This window comes from Schistocerca piceifrons, chromosome 3, assembly GCF_021461385.2.
Source record: "Schistocerca piceifrons isolate TAMUIC-IGC-003096 chromosome 3, iqSchPice1.1, whole genome shotgun sequence".
NCBI classification, from domain to species: domain Eukaryota; kingdom Metazoa; phylum Arthropoda; class Insecta; order Orthoptera; family Acrididae; genus Schistocerca; species Schistocerca piceifrons.
The window spans coordinates 697780554-697788343 of NC_060140.1; the positions used below are offsets into that span (position 1 = coordinate 697780554).

General features: G+C 44.4%; 1 non-coding gene across 1 annotated transcript; it reads right to left on the reverse strand.

Annotated features, from left to right (window-relative positions):
* Nucleotides 1–1941: 1941 nt before the first annotated feature.
* On the reverse strand, nt 1942–2016 carry Trnas-cga. Its single transcript has one exon. It is a non-coding gene; the product is annotated as a tRNA-Ser (tRNA).
* Between the last annotated feature and the right edge of the window lie 5774 nt (nt 2017–7790).

The following is a 7790-nucleotide window of genomic DNA, read 5'->3' on the forward strand; positions in this document are numbered from 1 at the left end:
TTTCCCTTCTTCTGGTGAAGATCTTCCACAGGTTTGTGTCCCCACCTACACACTGTCGCTTATCCAGTGGTAGGTCTTCTAGAAGAACAGAATGTTAGTAAGAAAGTGTGTATACGTATTTCCATTTAACATGCCTGGAATGAAGCAAGCTCCAACAATGGAATTTCCTACGATGCTGCACCATATATTTACGCCTCACCGTCGTTATTGGTGTTGTTGCTGTTGTAGCTGATGAAGCCAGCATGGATTTTCAGCTGCTCAGTAGTATATATTACGCAAATTTACTTTGCCGTGGTACGGAAATGTTGCTTCGTCGATAAAGAGCACGTGTTGGAAAAACGTGGTGTCATTTCCCAGACGATTCAGAGCAAACTAACAAACTTCCATTCGACGTTCAAAATCACGCCCTCTGGGTGCCTAATGTAGCAACAGATGAACAGGATGCAGTTTATGTCGATACAAGATACGAACGATATTTTTGTGGCTGGTCCCACAGTCGTTGGCAATAAGTCTCGTGACCCCAATCATCGCATAAAGGTTTGACTTCTCCTCATTGGTGTACATGTCTGCACACAAGGAATGATGAAGATGAAATAACCTGCCAATTGATCCAGTTCTGGGCGCTCACACAAGCACTTCACAGACGAAGGACGAACCGATCTCCCTTAAGAATTCATCGGAATGAGATATGGCGACATCTCTTACCACTCGTTCTACAAGACTCAAAAGTCCCTTGCTGTCGCTCTTCGTTCGGTATTTTTTCACCTCAGGCCCGGTCCGTACTTGCCATCCGATTTCAGAATGGGGATCAACATTAATCAAAACCTGGAGAAATTCCTTACCCGATATTGGCCACAGTAAGCTTGCATCTATATGAATGGCTCTCAAAAGTAGGCGTGTGTGGGATACGCCTTCTTCAGCCCACCTAGCGATACAAGCACCCCCGCCTGAATCGTCTATCTACATACCGGAGTCACTGGCCATCAGGATCAGGGAGGCTATTTACCATGGCACGCAGACTTTCGGGCTCATACTGATTTTCACGGACTCCCAAAGTGTACTGCAGAAAGTACAACACCCAGCGTTTGATAAACAGACTAACAAGTATGTCTTGGATGTCTTGGAGGCCTTAACAGGTGCGAGGATAAAAGGACATCAAAGCATTCTTCATAGTAAAAATGTTGTTCGCCTCGCTAAGAGAATTACGGAAGGACAGGCCCGCTCAACACCAATCTCTTGTACAGATTTCAACTCGACAGTCAAGAAAGCTACTTACCACGATTGGAATTGTGAATGGCACCTACCCCAGCATTACAAGGGCAGCCACCCGGGTGCCGTACAACCGAACATCTCTTTTAGCCGTGGTTCACCTTGATGAAGCTTGGTAGACGTCATGTGACGTCTCTCATTCACATGAGCCTGGGATACGCGTGTAGCCTGATTACCTATACCGACTGAAACCCGTTGCTTCTGCACGTTGTGATCAGGACAGAACGGCAGATCTGAACTAGGTCATGCTGGCATATACTACGTACTCGACCGCACAGGGGGCCATGTTCAAACAATTGGTTGCGAGGGGCTGCCCCGTCCATACAAGTGCAACTGCTTTTCTTCACAGGCTCGACACAGACAAGTATTATTTTCTTTCATATCTTTTTTCCTTCCCACGATGATGGCTAGAAAACAAAAGTAGCTGTCCAGTCGTTTTTTTTGTTATGAGAGTATCACATTTTGCGATTACGATACGAGGTGGTTGCACGTGCGCGTTCCCGTGGGGGTTAGGAACTTTCCGATATTCAAAGGTAAGCGTCTGAGTTATTTGTTCGACGCACCGTGTTGACTGTCTCTCACGCAATCCAGCCATTCACGTCTCTGGAATGAGATTTTCACTCTGCAGCGGAGTGTTCCCTGATATGAAACTTCCTGAAAGATTAAAACTGTGTGCCGGACCGAGACTCGAACTCGGGACCTTTGCCTTTCGAGGGCAAGTGCTCTACCGTCTGAGCTACCCAAGCACGACTCAGGACCCGTACTCACAGCTTTACTTCTGCCAGTACCTCGTCTCCTACCTTCCAAACTTCACAGAAGTAGAGCACTTGCCCGCGGAAGGCAAAGGTCCCAAGTTCGAGTCTCGGTCCGGCACACGGTTTTAATCTGCCAGGAAGTTTCATATCAGCAAACACTCCGCTGCAGAGTGAAAATCTCATTCTGGAAACATCCCCCAGGCTGTGGCTAAGCCATGTCTCCGCAATATCCTATCTTCCAGGAGTACTAGTTCTGCAAGGTTTGCAGGAGAGCTACTGTGAAGTTTGGAAGGTAGGAGGCGAGGTACTGGCAGAAGTAAAGCTGTGAGTACGGGTCCTGAGTCGTGCTTGGGTAGCTCAGACGGTAGAGCACTTGCCCTCGAAAGGCAAAGGTCCCGAGTGCGAGTCTCGGTCCGGCGCACAGTTTTAATCTGCCATGAAGTTTCATTCACGTCTCTGTCATTTTACTGTCTGCTGCCAAGCAGTCTTCATCCGCCAGTCGATGTAGTCAATTGAATTTCCAGTGAAAATACATCCGTGAATTTTATATTGTTGTTTGTAATATGGGGGAGCTCAGCCTCTCACTATCACATTTTTGTTAATGCGCGGGGGAGGGACTGACTGTACGACGCATTTGAACGGGCATTACCGGAAACGTCTTGAAAGACGGTGTGGTTTCATTTTAGCCTTCCTATTTTACCAGTAGTGGTGGTGTCCTCGTGGTATCATGTGGTACACAATCTGTTGTCCACCTATCAGCGCCTATTTCGTACTGGACGTACTATTACGGATCAGTGCAGTCGCTGTTCCGCCATAGTTACTCTACAACTTACCTGTCACGAAGGGAAGTGGCACTGGCTTTTTTTAAAAAAAAGAAAAAAAAAGTTGCGTAGCTAACTCTATCCGTTGGGATAGCCTTTTTGGCTAATATCCTGTAGCGTCCACTCTGCTCCCACTTTCTGAGGGCAAAGTTAAATACATTTGCATGGCCACTGAGTGCATTACATTGTGGTTGGAGGGGTGATGGGGGAGGGGAGATTCGCCGAAATGTTGAACCTTGTATTTCGTCGTCAGGGTATCGGTCGAGTTGGCTTTCTAGTCACAGCCTCACATTTTCACAAATTATATCATTTTGTGGCCCTGTTGGTTTTGTATAAAAAAAGTAGTAGTAGGTGAGCCGTAGTAAAATTTGCTGTTTTGAAGAGCGCGCCGCAGCGCGTAGCGTAAAGCAGTCGCCCTCCGTTCCTGGCGGTGGCGCCACTGTGGCGATCGCAGCTTTGGTGTCTCACTCTGCTGGGAAAGGTTGCCTGTTCAGGTGCATTTAAGAAGCGCGATAAGTTCACCAGTGAGTAGTCGGGGCGAGTCGCAGCTCTGTAGATGAGAGTCGGTCAGTCGAGGCGAGCCTAGCCAGTTGGTCAACCGGCTCAGTGTGGGGCAGTCAGTGTCTGTCTGTCGTCGTAGTGCGAGTATGTCTGTCGTTTGGATCAAACTTAAAGTCAGAAAATGAGAGTCTTGCCACTCCGCCAGTAACAGAACTCAGCTAGTGGTCGTCCGGTCGGGGCTGAGTTCCTGCATCTGAGTCTGCTCGTTAGGCCGCCAGTCTGCTCGAGCTGCTCGGGCAACGGTCATTGGCGGTTGCATTGGTCGGTTCGTTGGGCGCACTGAGACACGAAATGACTTGTCCGCCTTGAGCGTCGGCGCATGTGAGGTCCCCACGTGAGTCCAGTGGGCAGCGCCGTATAGAAAGGGGTAGTGGCTTCGCGGTTCACAGGAGAGCAACAGGAGTCAACCCACGACATCAGGTTGGCCGGGGCGAGCTGCGACGCCGTGCGATTGGAGATCGGAGCACCTTCCTGCGTCCGTTGAAGCGGCTAGCAGCGGACGGTTCGGGAGAGCGTTGGGGGTGCTGCGCCAGGTCTTCGCCAGAAATCGCAGTTTATTAGAAGTTAAGTAATTGGAGATATGTCGTTTCGTTTACTTGTTAAATTCTACTTGTTTTCCTGGTGAGGTCACCAGCCGCTTTGTTTTGGGGTCGTCCCACCGTTCTTCTCCGTTTGCCCACCCGCGGGAAGGTGGTTATTGTGAATTGGGTGGTCCGTTTTCCCCTTGTGGAATTGGGAAAGTTTAGAGCAATCTGCGGTTCGGGTTGTTTAGTTAACCCCCCCCCCCTCCCCCCCCCCCCCCCCCCCCCCGTCAATCTGCCATACGTTAATAGCTGCCTCTGTCATGTTTGTCGGATTCGATGTTAACGAATTTATAGAATTAAGGTAAGGGCCGAATTCCTGAAATATGTTTTTATCTTGCCTATCATCTTGCGAGGCGGTATATGTGTAATGTAGACAATGTTGTACACTGTATTTAAGTCTGAATTTCATGGGTTTTATTTAAATAGTCATTTTTATAAAGTTGCCACCCTTCCACCGTAAGAGCCCTTTTAAAAACAAATTCCACTTTTGGTGGAAAATAAATTCTTAGTGTGAGTGTTTGTACAATTTCCATCCCTCTTACGGGGTGCATAGTTAATGTGTTTGTGTGAGTTGTTAAAAATTTTTTAGTTTAAAGTAATCTGGTGTGTTGCAGATTTGCACGAGCGTAGTTTTTCAGAGGTCGTTGTGAGCGGTCGTGACTACTGCCGTGTTGAAAGGGAGCGGAAGATTCTCAGCCCGAAGACTGTCACACAAAAAAAGTTTCTATTCTGCCTCTGAATAATTGTAACTTGATATTTCGAGGGTGCTTTTCTGCTTATAATTTTAAAACTGTTTTGAAAAAGCTTTTAGGAATAAAATTCACATTTGTTAAATTGTAACTTGATATTTCGAGGGTGCTTTTCTGCTTATAAATTTTAAATCTGTTTTGCAAAGGCTTTTATGAATAAAATTTCCATTGGTTGAAATTTAATTTGTTTCCATCATTTACTCCTTGGCAACTACTTCCACGCTCAAATAGTGTGTTAATGTTCTTGATGAATCGCTAGTAAATAAAGTAAATTCTTTCAGAAAAGATTTTGAAAGTAAATTGTCGCGGTTCAATAGGCAACGACTCACAAGAGAGAAATTAATTTTTTTAAGTGTAAACGTGGCGGTGTCGTGCAGGATTAACTCCGATTCTTGTTTTATTCGTTCCTGACTAGCAACTGTAAAAAAAGTGATAAACGTCACGCAATGTAAACGCAAAGTCGCCAATTCGAATCCACTCCTTCCTCTATTTTTTAAATCGCGAATCGGTTGTCTCCTAAAGTTGTATAAAAAGAGCTTCTCGGCTATCAGGCTGATGGAAAAAGTCGAAGTCCTGCCTCTACACATTATTTCTTTCAATTTGGTTGTGCAGAGTATCATTAAATAGTGTATTCCATGAAAATTATTTAAAATAGTTATTTTCGCCTCAGTAGTTTCATTAACAGGAATACAGAAACCCAAGTCGCTGAGGAATGAAATAAATAGGAAGTGCAGGGAAGCTAAGACGAAATGGCTGCAGGAAAAATGTGAAGACACCGAAAAAGAAATGATTGTCGGAAGGACAGACTCAGCATACAGGAAAGTCAAAACAACCTTCGGTGACATTAAAAGCAAGGGTGATAAGTTTAAGAGAGAAACGGGAATTACACTGCTAAATGCAGAGGAGAGAGCGGATAGGTGGAAAGAATACATTGAAAGCCTCTATGGGGGGGGGGGGGGGAGATTTGTCTGATGTGATAGAAGAAGAAACAGGAGGCGATTTAGAAGAGGCAGAGAATCAGAATTTAAAAGAGCTTTGGAGGTCTTAAGATCAAATAAGACAGAAAGGATAGATAACATTCCATCAGAATTTCTAAAATCACTGGGGGAAGTGGCAACAAATCGACTATTCACGTTGGTGTGTAAAATGTATGAATCTATGAATCTGGCGTCATACCATCTGACTTTCGGAAAAGCATCATCCACACAATTCCGAAGACTGCAAGGACTGAAAAGTGCGAAAATTTTCGCACAATCAGCTTAACAACTCATGCATCCAAGTTACTTACAAGAATAACATACATAAGACTGGAAAAGAAAATTGAGGATGCGCTAGACGACGATCAGTTTGGCTTTAGGAAAGGTAAAGGCACGATAGAGGCAATTCTGACGTTGCGGTTAATAACGGAAGCAAGAGTAAAGAAAAATCAAGACACGTTCATAGGATTTGTCGACTTGGAAAAAGTTTTCGACATGGTGCAATATATTCGAAATTCTGAAAAAAGTAAGGGTACTCTATAGGGAGAGACAGGTCATACACGTTGTGTACAACAAACAATAGGGAATAATGAGAGTGGACGACCAAAACCGAAGCGCTCGTATTAAAAAGGGCGTAAGGCAAGGATGTAGTCTTTCACCTCTACTGTTCAATCTCTACATCGAGGAAGCAATGATGGAAATAAAAGAAAGGTTCAGGAGTGGAATTAAAATTCAAGCTGAAATGATATCAGTTATATGATTCGCTGATGACATTGCTATCCTGAGTGAAAGTGAAGAAGAATTACATGATCTACTGAACGGAATGAACAGTCTAATGTGTCCACAGTAGGGAATGACAGTAAATCGCAGAAAGACGAAGGTAATGAGAAGTTGTAAGATTGACAACAGCGAGAACCTTAACATCAGGATTGATGGTCACGAAGTAGATGAAGTTAAGGAATTCTGCTACCTAGATAGTAAAATAACCAATGGCGGACGAAGCAAGGAGGACATCAAAAGCAGACTAACACTCGCAAAAAGGGCATTCCTGGCCAGCAGAAGTCTACTAATATCAAATATCGGCCTTAATTTGAGGATGAAGTTTCTGAGAACGTACGTCTGGAGTACAGCATTGTATAGTAGTGAAACATGGAGTGTGGGAAAACCGGAACAGAAGAGAATCGAAGCATTTGAGATGTGGTGCTACAGACGAATGTTGAAAGTTAGGTGACTGATAAGGTAAGGAATGAGGAGGTTTTGCTCAGAGTCAGAGAGGAAAGAATATGTGGAAAACGCTGATAAGGAGAAGGAACAGAATGACAGGACATCTGTTAAGACATCAGGGAATGACTTCCAAGGTACTACAGGGAGTTGTAGAGGGCAAAAACTGTAGAGGAAGACAGAGATTGGAATACATCTAGCAAATAACTAAGGACGTAGGCTGCAAGTGTTACTCTGAGATGAAGAGGTTAGCACAGGAGAGAAATTCGTGGCGGAAAGCATCAAACCAATCAGAAGACCGATGACAAAAAAAACTTTTATTAATAAATCAATAATTACAAAAAATTTTCTTTAAATGTATATTCCATTTGTGCTTCATAGTTAAAATTCCAAATATTTGTACAACGTTTGCTTCCAGCGTTTCCTAGACGTGACTTCGCTTCTTGTTGTCCTCTATCCCCCACCGATCGTTATGGAATTCCCAGGACCTGTAAACCGCCAGCTGGCAGTTTTTAATGAAAATTATTGCGGTGAAAATGACTATTTTTGAATAATTTTGCATGACACATAATATTAAATGACTTTTGTGCCATGAAATTGAGAAGCAAAGAAAGAAGTACACGTGTAGGATTTGAAACCATACAGCCGACGTGATAGCCGTAAATCTTAGTCGCAGCACTATTGTCGCTGACGTTACGTTTATAGGAGATACGTATAAAACTTCAACATCGATTTTCTCGGAAGCTAGGGACCGTCGCATGAAAAGCCGCTAGCCAGGTACTCAGGACAGATCCCTCTACAACGTACTTAAGACGCATAAAAATCCATGATTAACAGGTCTGATGGCCCCTTT